The sequence below is a fragment of the Daktulosphaira vitifoliae genome, unplaced genomic scaffold, assembly GCF_025091365.1.
Source record: "Daktulosphaira vitifoliae isolate Bord-2020 unplaced genomic scaffold, ASM2509136v1 Scaffold_4, whole genome shotgun sequence".
Lineage (NCBI taxonomy): Eukaryota > Metazoa > Arthropoda > Insecta > Hemiptera > Phylloxeridae > Daktulosphaira > Daktulosphaira vitifoliae.
Window position 1 is genome coordinate 2613189 of NW_026099575.1, and position 15667 is coordinate 2628855.

The 15667-nt window shown below is 28.6% G+C and overlaps 1 protein-coding gene and 1 long non-coding RNA gene across 2 annotated transcripts in view; one reads left to right on the forward strand and one right to left on the reverse strand.

The window, feature by feature from the left end:
• Window positions 1-15667, forward strand: part of LOC126905349 (uncharacterized) — a 76021-nt gene that overhangs the window by 8174 nt on the left and 52180 nt on the right. The gene's annotated exons all lie outside the window — the stretch shown is intronic.
• On the reverse strand, window positions 587-4318 carry LOC126905378 (uncharacterized). Its single transcript, XR_007703986.1, has 3 exons — window positions 4164-4318; window positions 1590-1813; window positions 587-741 (listed from the first exon to the last, which is right to left on the reverse strand). It is a non-coding gene; the product is annotated as an uncharacterized LOC126905378 (long non-coding RNA).

Here is a 15667-nt window from a genome sequence, read left to right on the forward strand (position 1 = left end):
GAATTGTTGAGAATGTATTAAAACTTGATAGTTAAGTGAAAAGTTTTATGTGCATTTTCCAACTATAAAATTCTTATAATAAATGAATATTCTTCATATTTAAAACCAGTTTTTGACTAGTGTGAACTAACATTCGAATTGGACCAATGCGATTTCCAGAACAAAAAAAGAAGTTTACCCGAAAAAAATTATACTTGCCACACACGGTATTTGTTGCAATATAGGAAAGAAATACGGTGTTCCGTAATACAATAGAGATTTTGAATGGCTGATTTACTTATTATATTAATCTCTGGTGACTACAGAATAGTTTCAAAAAGAAGATATTAATGCAGATTGGTTTTATCGTGTTTTTTTTAGTACCTACCTTAGTTGTAAAATGTTCTTTAAAACAATCATCGTTTTTACCGTGAAATTCGAACTAGATATGGTTATTTTTTCTTATACGATTCAATATTGTGATTTCTGTATGATTGAAGTTGAATTAAGGCTTTACTAAAGTAGTTTAGCATTTTTTTTTTATCGGTAGTTCCAAGGACATAAAAACAGTCTGATCATCAGTTTATTGGCAACACACAGTCAAAAAAATAATATAAACTTTATTCAAGCATGTTAAATATTTGAAATCAATGACGGATTGTCAATATTTTTCTACAGGCAGGAAATCTTAAGAATAAAATATACACAGAATATATATCAGTCTTATCCAGGGTTTCTGATCCATCCTTTTTAAATCTGCCACTATTTGAAACAAATAAATACAAATTACACATAAGCTTTTATTTTTCAATATAATGATGTTCGTGGTTCTAGATCATTTGAAATATTTATTTTTTTTTCGATGATTACATTTTAAGAATTTTTATCTTGACACCGGATTGGAATTAAAAACGTATTCTATCATCAATTATACAAGAACATTTTTTTGTGGAGTATGAGGAAAATAACCTCTATCTTTGACAGAAGGTTGGTTTTCAAGCTAAAAATGTTGTATTTTAATTCTAAAATTATGATAAATCTTTTAAAAAATTGTTATAGTTAATAAGTTATAAAAATAAACTTAAACGTTTTTGTTAAAAAAAATTGTTATTTGGTAAATTATAGTGATATAAAAGTTGTTAGAAACGTGCTTTGAATGACTTAATTAATATAAATAACTGAGTAATTTCTGTAGTGTCATTAAAATAACTATTATAAATTTGTATGTGTTTATTGTTCTAGAAAATAGTCATTTAACATGCGTTTTGTCAATTTTGGTTATGTAATTATAATTATTAATAAGAATTATTACATTAAAACGTGTTGAAGCATATTTAAGTCTTAAACAATTAAATACTCGTAATTAGATTGTTATTCATTTTTTGAGTTTAGTTGACATGTTATAAAATATTTAATTTAAACATGATTGACTATATTTTTTATTTTTGAACATAATCGTTTAATTTTGATATATAACTGTTAAATTTAATTATAGGCAATAGGTTATCTTTGTTTTAAATTCCATTCAAAATTATTTTAATACATTTACTACTAATAGTACCTACTTAAAAGTTATTTAACAAACAATAGTCTGTTTATAAACAACTTACAATTAGAACGTCTTGTTGTCTTGTCAAATTTCATCAACCTTAATAGAATATACATTTAAGGACGTGCTGTGGCGCAGTGGATCATTCAGTCGCCGTCTTAACGCTGATGTTCAGCTATTATATGTGATGTTGGTTCGCGGATGGGTAACCATTTGGGAACAGTGATACACACCTTGCCTCTTACTGTCTCTTTCAGTTATAATGAGGTTACATCAAGTCGACAGCTAATACAAAAATTCTGTCAAATCATTGTATGGTAGAGCCGATCCCAGATAAGTAGGATATAAGTTAAAAATAAGACCATAATGTAGTAGAACATATATTTAGATTTTGTATATACAATCCGTTTTATTTAAATATTTTTTCGTAATTAAAAAAACAAAAGAAGTTATATTTTAACTATAAGTAAAACTGTCTACAAAAGAAAATAACAGTTTATGAGAAACATAATTTAAAACCTATATAAGCTGAAATAAAACAAATCATTTTTATTCTATCTAATGTGAAATTTTACGAGTTAAAACTTAAGACCAAGTTGTAAAAAATGTTTTATCGGCTATTTATTCTCAGACCTATCTTAGATAAAGCTCCTAGATTTGGGTCGTTCGGCGTCTATGGTGGTATTTCTTGATTGAGGTCATCTGGCCATTCAATAATGCAGTTAAACACAAATCATACACGTAGTCATTCTACCCTAAGTATTGTAACTAGCAGTAACATCAACGAAATAATAAAAAAGTGATAGATGAAATAAAATAACTCAACCTGCTGAACAGTAGTAGGAAAATAATAAAAAGTGACTTGGTCTCAGGAAGATGTTTCTAAAAGACGCATAAATCACACTAATATCACACTGTTCACACACACACATATATACGAGTACATACAAGAATATCGTGACCTTCACCTCGTTAAAAATTACGATGTCATGTTAGAGCGACACAAACGAGTTATTGTAGTTGTCGGTAACTATTGATGCGATGATCGGGTTATTAGATTATATTAAAATTGCTCACCTATTGGGCTCAAAAGTACAATATAAGTTATCCTTATTTGTTAGCATGATTAACTCTGAAACTACGATTAAAAAAAGACTGTTAGTGTAAAAATTATCATTGTTGTAGTAAATATTATTAGAAATATTAAAATAAAGTATTGTATTGTAAACGTAGACAGTAAAATATTCTTTCTAAACATTTTGGACGTATCTGATATATTAGTGCCCAAGTTGAGTGATGTGTTTCTGTATTTGAAAATTGAACTGTTGGCATTAAGATAAAGAAAAATAATTACTTATATCCCATAAATGTTTTCAGACAAAATTATGTAGCTATGAAAAAAAACCCATAAAGAGCACACTGTGTCGACCTTCCTCTTTAAAGGGTCATATATTGCTATTTAAAATTCAACAGACGCTTCATTTCCAAGACCGGTAATGGCCAGGACAGCTGGTGCCTCTAGGTCTAGGCATTAAGTATACGCGTATGATCCACTTAGACTACAACAAACTGGTATAATACACGGGATATGATTTCGCAGAGGTCACGATGATGCCTGCAGTTGTCTAGTGACCACGGTTGAAGCTGTGTATACTAAACTACTATGGTTCTAAACACATGGCTGGTTTTCAAATATTGTGTATTATGTGTAATGTCTTGGTGAAAGACACTTAAGGGACTTGCCAAAACTATACTACATATACGAGTGATGTCTTTTTAAATACGCCAAAATGATTTCAAAGCAAATGTCCAATAACCTTTGTGTATGAACATTATGCTAATATTTCAATAATCTAATTTCATGTCTACCAAAGTTGCTTATGAATATAAAATGTGTAAAATTGAGCACAAACTTATTTGTTTGACAGGCTTTTCCACATTTGTATTTTACTCAACTGCATTGATTGTTTATATATAAAAGTGTTTGTAATAGTGAATATCGTTATATTTTCTTATAAAAACTATACAACAGTATAGTTTATATATATATGCATATATTATAAATATTTAACAAGTATATATTTGTTTATAAAATAATAACTATCAATAACACTACTAGGCATATGACATTTAAAATTAAAAACTTTGTCATTTGAGCTATGAGTATATAATTTAATATCTTTCAGTAGATGATTGAAAATTGTAATAAGAACATGCTTGGTCGCATTTTAAATTGCTTATATGTGTTTAAAAGTAGTACAATTAATGATTTTTAACTACTCAACTTTGGAGGCTAATTGTGAAGGCGTCTGTTCTCGTGTCCCATCTTATCGGGATAGATTCTTATATGCCCTCATAAGTTGTTGCACTATTTCTATAAACTGCTCTTTAAAAAATAATTACAATAATAATAAATAATTTTGGAGCTATTATATTAACTATGAAGTGAGAGATAAAAAAAAATTACTCAACAAGAATACTCGATTATTTTGCTACAGTATAATTGATAAAAAAAATGTTTAATGATAATATATGTTTAGACAACATTTTTGACAGAGTCTTAAAAAGCAACTTTTACACGGTACACAACGTCAAATTTAAATCACATTAGACAAATTTGTATTGTAATTATTACCAGTCGTCCCGAATGAGACACAGCTAATCCGTATCAGTTGTTTCCGCTTTCAAAATCGCCAACCAGGCCACAAAATATAATAGAATACCAAAACAATTCCTCGCGTTCACACTTGGACGGTCTCTCTGTGTATAATAAAATATCTCTAATACAATAAATGTGTAGGTGGTAAACTCATTTCAGATTGTGTACGCCACAATTGCGTGAAAAACTGTCACAGTAAAATGATTTGTGTACAAACGAGGCCATTAAAAAATCAATTAGAGAAGTAATGGTACCACGTTACGCTCGCGTTGTTTATCAGTAACTATTAAACTCAAAACATGATTGGTCGTATTGTTGTTGTGTTCGTTTAATTTTTATATCGAACAATAAATAAAAACTTTTAATTTGCAGTGATGAACTGTTTAGAAATTCAATTCACTAATTTATACAACTTCGAAGACTGTCATGAAGAGTTACAATTTCTATAAACTTTCGTAAGAATACTGAGTTTAAACTAATAAAATCACTAATTAGCTACAGAATATAGAGTGGTCATTTAAAACAAAACAATTACTTGTTTCATAATTAATGGTCAAAAAAATATTATAGTATCAAGTTGATACGTTAAAATTATTATCTATTCTGAGAATTGTGTTCATAATATTAAGTCAGTAATTGTTAACTATTGCTACGTTTACAAGTTTTATGTGGACAATAATAATACTTATGTAATTAATGCATAGAGAGGTCATTAACGCGCAACAATTATATAGTCTAAATGTCATTTATCGGGTTATAAAAAGAAAATTATTGGCTTACGTATTGTTAATGTCATCTACGAAAAAAGTATTGTTACACTAGTGTTATGATATGTAAATAATTGTTAGGTGCAACTAAACGTTACACTGAACAAGACAATAATCTAGAGAAATGTGCATTTATGATATGATAACTAGCGTTTGTAACAAATCACTTTATTCTTCTTCTTCTCGCTGTTGTCATATGAAACTTTACAGATGAGAGCAAAGCCTTCATTTTATACTTGTACTGTTTTTTATTTATAACAGTTGTTCTTTACTTAAAATTTTGTTTTATTTGGGGGGGTCATAAGGGTAGGTTTCAAATAAAACACTAAGCGGGTCGAGGGTGATGTTCTACTAAACTTATTTAAACCGCCAACGTGTGCAGACTTCGTTAACTGAACCATATTTCCCACTGTATTGATTTCTCTGAATCTATAACTTTGTAAAACATGTGTCAGTTGACGCAACAATAATTTCTGGATGAGGAAAACAAAAAATCAAGATTTTATGGACGTTAGATCAATGAATGTAAAAAACGAATTTTATAACATGAGTATTATCAATGTTATAGTTTAACACAATTTACTCATTTTACATCGATAACCTCTTATAACAAATTTATAGTCAATTATTTTCCAATGATTTTAATTTTCTGCTTTGGTTTAATATTATTTGAATTTAGCAAACTGCTTTATAGTATTTTGCTAATATATGTTTCCCAACGATTTTTTGAGTAACAATGTCAACGTGTATGGAGACAATGATTACGAAATAATTAGATTGATTGAGCTAAAATGTAATTGAATTGACCTCGAAAAATAATTAAAATATTAATTGACTTCATGCGTCTTGCTAATTTATCCAGTGATGATTTATTTTTTAAATAAATAACACCAGTATTTTAACTTTGGTTTGTTTTGCGATATTCGTGAAGGTTAAATGTCGAACTTAAAGCACAGCTTTAATTTATAGTACTGGCGGATTATGGAGCCAGTAATACAGAAATTGTGTCAGATTAACAGCCGATGTAAAAATTCTGTCAAATCCTAAGGTAGTGTTGACCTCAAGTAGTTTGAGTAAAGGCTAAGGAGATGATGAGAATGAATATGTAGCATAGTCAAAGTGCACACACATCAATCAAGTTGCACACACCCACCCTACATACCCACTGCAGCTTTGTAAAATGCCGTAACATATGGACGGTCAATCAAATAAAAAATATCATAAGAATAAAAGTGTTTGTCATTTTTTTTTTCTATCAAATCACCTAGTTAAAAATAGAGATTCCAATTTAGAAAATTAAATTTAAGATTTTTTAACTTTGAAGGGGTGAAAAAATAATAATTTAACTACACATTGTTATAAAGGTTTTTGAATCTAATATTTCTTCTCTTACAGAAATTAAAAAATTTTTATAATTTCTGAAGAAATGAGTGTCTTACCGAATTTTAATTATTCTGTATAATAGGAGTGCCATTTTTTTTGGTAAAATATAACTGGGCAGAAAATGTATACGTAATATCAATTGTTATATTCCAATAATCAGGAAGCACAGATAGAGCCCCTGGCAATAGTACTATAGCCCATAATAGATTCAAATTTTATGTCAATATCAGAAATTAATCAATACACTATTCAGCTCCTTGTACAAGAATTATTGTCAAATAAATCACGTACAATTTCCAATGTATATAATGTGTTTACTATACTTGTCCATAATACGTGTACGCTGATATCGTTGACCTTATGTATTTCACTGGTGCGATTGCTGAGCTCTTGAAATAGCATGACAAAAGTAAATAAAGAAATTAGAATTAAAACGATAAACTTTGTTTTTCATCTAATTTCATACTCGTAGAATATATACAAAAATAAAACGAAAGTGTTCGTATTTAATATGTACTTTATCATGTTTAAGTTATAATAATAATAACACCACCATATTTTAACTCAAGGATTTTATATTAATGGTGTGTTTTCATAAAGCATCGCTTCTTCAATGTTAATAAATACATCCGGATCCGGGATTTTTAACTTGGGTGATCCTCAACATTGTTGCGTAACTTGTATCTTCTAAAGTTCCTACAACGAATACAATTACATAGATCATCTATCATGATAATATTTGGTTATCTATTTTGCATCTTTTAGTAATAGATTGTCGTGCGCTCTTATAATCAATTCTAGTTAATAGAAAAGGAGAGGTAATGCATTTACATTGATGTATACACTCAGTCGACTATTTGAAAACCATTGAACCGGACTGCCAACCAAGTCGCGAAAGTAGATCAAGGTTATAATTTTAATCACATAGTCTGGTTCCGTTTACTTTTTAAATTTATTAAAAAGTATAACCGTTTGAGCCTAATCTCGAGACGGAAGTCTTGATGAGGTGTACCAACGAATCTTTCCAAAAAACTATTTCATTTCATTTTGGTTTTGTTGACATTTTTATGGTGAATGTTCGTCTATATTCAAATTTAAATATCACAAAAATGTTTGACAAAAGACATTTTGTTTTAAATTTTATAACTAGTATATCAAGTTCACTTTTCTTAAGATTTTCAAATAAATTAGTACGTGTTTAAGAATAATCGGCATAATGATTAAGGTGAGAGAATTAAAAAATGGCTCAAGGTTTCTGTCGTGAATCCCAATGACTACACGATGACCGGTACATATGTCCATTGCAAAATATAATTAAAGACTGCCCACGTTAGTAAGTGAAATACAATAAAATGGATAACGGAGTAGTTTGACTGAATTACTAAGAAATAAAATTGTAAGTTTTCTAATATGTCGTCATACGGAAACAGAAAGTATTACGATTTATATAAATACATGATATTGTAGTTGACGTTAGGCGTTTCCAAATGAATGAGTTTTAATTACGAAGTAGTAATAAAACCGCCCAACTACAAATTAACTATTATTATTTAAATTTTACTAAATTGTCTTTACAATGCAAAAGAATGCTTTGTAAACATACATGAGGATTTGAACACATAGATCAAAAGATGTCCTTCTTAATACTACCGAACGAGGACAACGCAGTCACACAGTTTAACTTTATTATGCAGTCCTATTTCTTTGAAAACGTATAAAACTGTCTATGGCTATAAGATCGACTTATCTCTTAGGATTAAATCGGATTCATTTTGCCTTAACCACCGACGCTACCGCGTAATTCATTGACCAGAGAATGTAATACGCACTTGTATGATTTGTTGTGCCAGAGTTCTATTTTTTGCCCTAAACGCGATTTTTGGACGTGAGCCATACCCACCAAATCCTTTCTGGAAGACTTCCACGCCGCTTTTCAGTGTTTTATTATTATTGCATTTATTTTCCCAAGAGCTTTCTTCATGGTTTAATCTCAACCGTCAACCCACAGTCACTTGACATTTTTATACACTATGAAGTCTTGTTTCATTTAAATCGCATAATTACATACGTTTCACTTGATTAATAAACATTCTTGTATATGTGTTCTAGTTAAACGCGAAATTACTATGCTTTTTTGTCAAATTTTGGCACAAGTTACAGACTATATTTCAATTGCATTAACATTGTTATCGTAGCATGTTAAGAATAAACAAACCGATGTGTCCTCAAAGGGATGAATATGTTGCAGATCAAAATACCTTCCAGTAGGATAACACGAAACTAGCCGAACGTGTGATTATAGTTGTAGTGCCGTGTGAGGCTAATTGTGATAGCTACAATAGCTGGTCTATTTCATAATTTACTATACAAATTGATTACTGATAAATAGCATGTACATAGTAAATGTGCGTTGTAAAAATATGTGTAATAATCAAAATTTTTTATTAGTGTAGTGGAGCACACTATTTATAATACATTATTATGTGATAATTGATCATTTAAAATCAGCGAACGTAGTACTTGCAGTGATTTCTTTTCAGACTACGGAAAACATTAATTGCATATTATGCAATTAATATTTTCAACGGTATATTGTACCGTTGGGTGTATTATTATGATCTTTTTTGTTATCATCATGCTCAAGATTTACACAGCAATACCGAGAGATCTCTAACGACAGTAATCATAATGATAATGTTAATTCTAGACTAGAACTTCTAGCTACTGATATTAATCTATGATTATGTCAGGTCGTTGTACCTAACAAAGGATATCTTTAACTAGAACTCTTCGTAGTTGGTTTTTCGATTTAGAGTGTTTGTTTAACTTGACACCTAGGCTAGTTTTAAAAAAAGATTTACCAAACCATCAACTTGGTCTATTTGGGAGCTCAACGACCTGTGGTGGCATAGAGTAATAAATTATGAAAGCCACAGAGAATTGTGGTTAAAAAAAAAATCCTTTATAAATGCTTAAATGTTATTATACTGTTTGAAAAAAAATTATGGTAGCGAATCTTTATTTTTTCCCTATCGTAAAATATTCATTAAATAGATATATGTAATATTTAATATATTTAGCAAGTTTTAAAATATTTTATTATAGTCAATTTTCGATAAAATTTATGATTTTAAAAAAATTATTATTTTTTATAATTAAATGAATGATAAATAATAAAACATTTTTTCAGATCGTTCTGATGAACACTAGTTATATTTAACCAACAGAGTTACATGTATATTTATATTGTCGTTAACATTAATATACCTAATGGTCGTTAAAAAAAAAAAAAGAATCCTAATTTTTTTTAATAGTTAATATCTAATATTGATAATTAACAAAAAGTTCAAAACATTATTCGTTAAAAATTGAACATTTTTTTGTTAATTACAGTAACTCAGGCCTTAATAGGACTAATCCTAAGGGTATCATAATAGAAAAATATTCACTGATAATTCCAAAGAAAAAATTGTCTTAACTATGTAATTAGTTTCATCTCGGGAAGAGGTATCTTAACTAATTTTCCTTCATAAATACTGTAGTACACAGTAATATTATTGTGATAATTAAAAATAAATAGACTTTACAGTATTACGCAGAATATGTTTATTATAGGTTTGTTATACTTAACGCACTGTTGGTCGTGGTTGAATTATCGTGTAAATTTGATCATTGTGCGGGTATTTGCTTAGCGTTTTTTTAATACCGGTTCAGGTGCAACGAACCCTTGATGGCAAAAAAAAAGTCTAAGATCATCGAATTAATACCTACTAAGTTTTGAGAGCTATGAAATGGCGGTGGTTTTAAGTGTTGGCATTACGCACATAACTTATGAATAATAATTTAATGATCTATAATAGTTTTTGTTATTTGAAGTAGAAGTAAATGTACATAAATCATGCGTAGTATATTACAGAGGTGGTCAAACTAATTTAATTGTCGTTTAATCAGTGACAATGGAGTCACGACGATGGCTCTAGATAAATAATACAATTCTATAATAACTATATTATTATTGTCTTCGTGTTTTGTCTTTAAAAATCACGAACTGTATGGTACTAAAAGTCATTCCTCTTGGTTAGCATTCACGCTAAAAATAATTAATTAATACTCAGCCCACATGCATTAAGTATAATAATACAATTTAATGTATGACACTATGTTGTGCGCGTTCCACAATTACCGCTATAGTGTTGTGAATGAACATTAACGATTATCGCGAACAAGCGGTTACTTCTAAAAAATAAAACGTTCTTGTTAACATTTTTAGTGATACATATAAACATTTTACTACAATAAAAGCATATTTTTATCATGAATAAATTAATCATAAAGCACATCTATAAAATATTTCAAAGTATTCTTATAAAACTTACTTAAATTTTTATCTCTATACTGTTATAGCATTATGAACGTATTAAACTAAACGACGTCGTGTTGGATCATCGCCATTCTTTTACATAATATTGTGTTTGATTATTTTATCATGCCGAATAGATGAGTCAACGCACAAAATATATTATATTATATTCACGTCTTTATTAAGTTAACTAGTGTCGTAACGGGATTAAGTTTGAGAATGATAATTCACAAACAAGTAAAACTATATATTATTCTGAGTATTGGTCTGAAAATAAGATAATTAGTATAAAAATTAATATAAAGAGTTCAGTGATTGCGTCGAGTTCAAAAATGTGTGAGATAAAAATTCTTGTTACAGATTAAAACTTTTATTTTGGTTAGACGAACATAATATGTAATAATCGAACATTTTCTATGTTATAATGCGATTGTATCTAATAAGTACAATCACATGAAAAATATTGCAGTTAAAGGATTTTATTTATAAACTCTAGTATAACTATTAGTAAATGAAGGGGTTAAAATAAAATGGATGACAACCGAGAACTTCATATTGTACATTTCATAAGGACTAGGCCTTCGTCTAAAAAATGAAATAATATAAAATCGTTGGTATACTTTTATACTTTGAGAACACTTGTTTTATTATACTTAAAATATCGCAGTGTTGCTATTTAAACTGTTAAATAATTTAGTGTAAAGTTTTTATGTGTTGTAAATGATTTAATATCGATTAAAAATGTTTTAAAAATGTCTATTACACAACACTTAATAGAAATATTTTACATTACACACTTCTTTTTTAAAATTATGCTAGTGATGGTACGAGGAGGAATGTGTGAGAGACTTAAACGTCGTCGTCAATGGAAATAACTACTTTGTTAGAAATGGAATCGAAAACGAAACTTGTCTCAGTCGCAATGTTTTATTGCAAGTTTACCGTTATAATGTGATGATAGTTTTGTATTGTAAAAAGACTATTATGTTACGGTTGGATCACGGCTCTCGAAAAATTAAAGTAATAATAAGTATGTGTACTGTTTGAACAACAACAACAACAATAATAATAATAATTAATGCTTGTTCTAATATTGCAGCAGCTTGCGATTTAAAATCATCGTTACATTATATGTTATAATAAGAGCCACACAGAAAACATTTATTTTTTGCGTTTAATTCTCAACATCGTATCAATAAACAAACGATTAAGTTGAAAGTCAAAATAATTAATGCGCGTTTCGTCCAAGAACTCGAATAAATCAATTTGAATACAATGTAATACAAATCAACAACAAAGTGTTACTAAAGTGCCGTCATAAATTAATTTTTATTTGTGTTGATATTACTGTAAGTGTAACTGCTAAGTTAATTGTATTATTGATGACTATCGGTAGTTTGAACGAACATAGTTGCGCATCTGGTATTTTGCCAATTATTTTCGCTAATTAAAATTACATGTGTTTTCGCTATTCATTTCTATATGTAATAAATTCTGAAATAAAGTTTACATTACCAAACATTCAGCTGAATGATGGATAGCAAGTTTTGTTATTTTGGCTGAAAATCAAAAATTGTTATGAATTTTTGTTAAAATTTTGACTATCTAGAAATTAATTTGAAAAAAAATCCTTGATATGTATGATGTCTTCTTAGCTATTTAGTCTGTTAAAGTTTGGATTCTTCTTGCCGTTAACTACTCAATTATACAGTCAAATATATGAAAACAATATATTATGTCTCATTTCGTTCCTTGTATTTACTTGTCATTACCATTTGAAAAATGCTTAATTTTAACAAATTGATTCCTCATTTTAGAATAATAAAATTGTACTTAAGTAAATGATTTTAAAGGATAATAATGAGTTTTATTTATTGTGGAGTGTGTAAATTACCCGATTCAAATATTACTATACTAATAATTATTAATTTACCAAATTTAAGATTTTAGATTTTCTGAAATAAAAAAATGATTTTGTTACCATTTTTGTTTTATTTTACAAATATTTATCTTTACATAAAAAAATGTGTTAGAATAAAATTTTAATATTGAATAGATATTACAAATACCTATGATAATGACAAAACTATTACTTTTTATTTAAAATTTATCTTAGAACATTTGTTAACTATAACATAGAAATTGTACGTGACGTTTGTTGCAATGGAATTTTTCAATCGACTGTTTTCTTGTCGTGTAGATTCATACTAGGTATTATTTAACAGTAATGTAAAACAAAGCTGATAGAATAGTAGTATAGGACAATGATTTTATAATTGTTGTATAATTTTTTTTATGCCCTTTGGAAATATTGTGGTTTTCCAACGGGGCGTTTTTGATGAGTGCATTCAGGACGTACAGGGCAAGGTCGATACAATGACATATTGTGAAAAACCAGCCACCCACCAAGACCCACCTATGATCTCAATAATTAACGCCGGTTAATTGTTTCGGAGTGTTATAGTTTCTATCTATTTTTTATTTAAACACTTCTTTATTTTTAATTCTTTTTTCAGTCTATGGCGCACGAACACTCACACGCGTATTTATACACATATATAGCTGTCAGATATTATTTCTCATTGCTATTGCGTTCAACCTTTGTGAATTGTGTGAATTTTTTAACCACCGTCAGCCTTATATAATATACGTGGTTTGACGGCAGCGACCGAATCCAGTGCACATTGGAATGCGGACTGTTATTTATTTTGCTATTATTATTATTTCTTTTTAGCACTCTTGAACTTGCGTTTTTGTTTGCTACCTGTGTTCACCATTTTTACCACAATAGGCGAAGTATTTTTCTGCTCGTCTCTATACAAAGTCTCGTGAGCCAAAATACAATCGAATTTCGAATCGTTCCTATACAGAAACGATAAACTATTTGGAAACAACTGGTAATAATACACCATTTGATACTCATCTAGCGTTTGACTATGATATAAGGGAGTTCAAAATTGAAAAAAATAGTCGGAATTATGGAGAAAAAAAATTTAAACAATTAGTTTGAACTGTTTTATATTACATTTCCATACGACGTACAATACCGTGTACTGATTACTTGGTTTATGTCTTATTAGCATAGTTTTTTCGCAGTTCACAGAAATACTTAAAGGCTACTAAAAGTAGTCAACCGCCATACGGTTATTTTTATATACATTTTTAGTGCGCGTTGTGTAACTTTAAAAGTCACTATTTTATTTTTTGACGCACACACACGTGTAAATAATAGCGTAATTTATATGAGTTTACAGAACATAACAAAACGCCCACGTTGGTTTATAGTAGCAACTTGTTATTGTTTATAACTGTTGCTGTTGCTTTGATTGACATTGATTACTAAAGAAATGTGTGGTAATAAAACTATTAGTTTTATTGAAAATTTCCAGAAATATGACGCAGTTGGCAAAGTATAAATCAATTTTATTTTAGTTCCTGTACTGTAAAATTATAATTATTCGGGACATATAAATACATTACCTAAATTATTTTCACTTAAAATTAACGGAAATTTAATATCTATAGTTGTGATTTATTTATTTTCCATTACATTTACATTTTTATAGCTCTTCAGATAGACCACCTAAGTTAAGTTATCGAATGAAGCACTTGACCTCTTTGGGACTGCATAACAATTGTTTTTACCGTTTTATTGTCGTTAAAAAAGATTAGTTGCCTCTTTTAATTCATCAAAATACCTCCTGTTGTGATATTAGATTGGCGTATATACAATGTATATTATACAGTGTGATTTATTAAAAATACTAGCCCCGCTATCTTTTTGATAAACAATGATTTCTTTAAAAAAATGCACAGCATCAATTTTATTTATTTTTTTGAATCAATTTAAATATTAAGTTTATTGTAAGAAAAGCTTATTTCTAAGGGTAGGTTTTAGAAGTAACTTTCAAAATTTAAATGGAAAACTATAATTATATTCTTACTATTAATTGAGAAGTTGTCTAAATACAATGTTAATTCGTCAATATCCTGTTTTGTATTATTATTTTTTGAGTTTAAAGATTTTGAAAAGGTGAGGTACCTGGTAGTTTTTAACCATAATTTTACCATAACACAAAAATAATAATTACACTAAGTAGCGAAGCCCTCTCGCCTATAACTAAAAATTATATTACTTCAAAAAGTAGTGTAACAAAATTGGTAACAAGTCAGTAAAAATTTTATTTAATTTTCGAAAATTACTCCTAAGTCTACCCTTAAGAAAATAATTTTTTTATAATAAACTTGATGTTTTATAAAAATATTTAAATTTTTAGATTTTTATGACAAAATGAATGTTTTAATGGAGGGTAGTTTTCTTAATCACCTGTATATATTTTTTGTAGAAAATATTTAGCCATATTTAATGTGAATATTAGTGTAAACATTTAAGGAATCGATAGTAAAGAACACTTGGATTTTAAATAAATTATTGTGATAATTAATGCAATTGAAAAAAAAGTGTTTATTTAATTTTTAGTTTTGAATTATCTTATTTTTTCTATATTGTCAATCTGATCCCTTCAGTTTTGAGTACTTCATTAAGCAGTCAATTATAGTAAATTTGAAGTAGTGCAGTGCATAGAAAATACTGAGCCTTACCATTGGGTTACTTACTAACGACAGTGTGCTTCATGGGCATTAAATATTGTAATCGATAGATTCCTTTGTAATAAATAATTATAATACTTTATAATGTCCATAATAATGGTACCGAAACAATCGATTCAACACTAGTATAGGTATAGACAGTGAAAGCGAATCTTGAGAAAGACCGCCTTCGGTGTGGTGACTTTTTGATGTCAAATTTTCGTTGTTTTTCGTGTTGCGATTTTCCGACACGCGTTGCATAATATCTACTGTCGCCATCTGTAAACGGTTTTTTCGTATTTTCACGATTTAGGACCCGATTTTTGTCTATGATATTATAGTAATATTCATAACAAATTATTTTAGTGTCATTTAGTCAT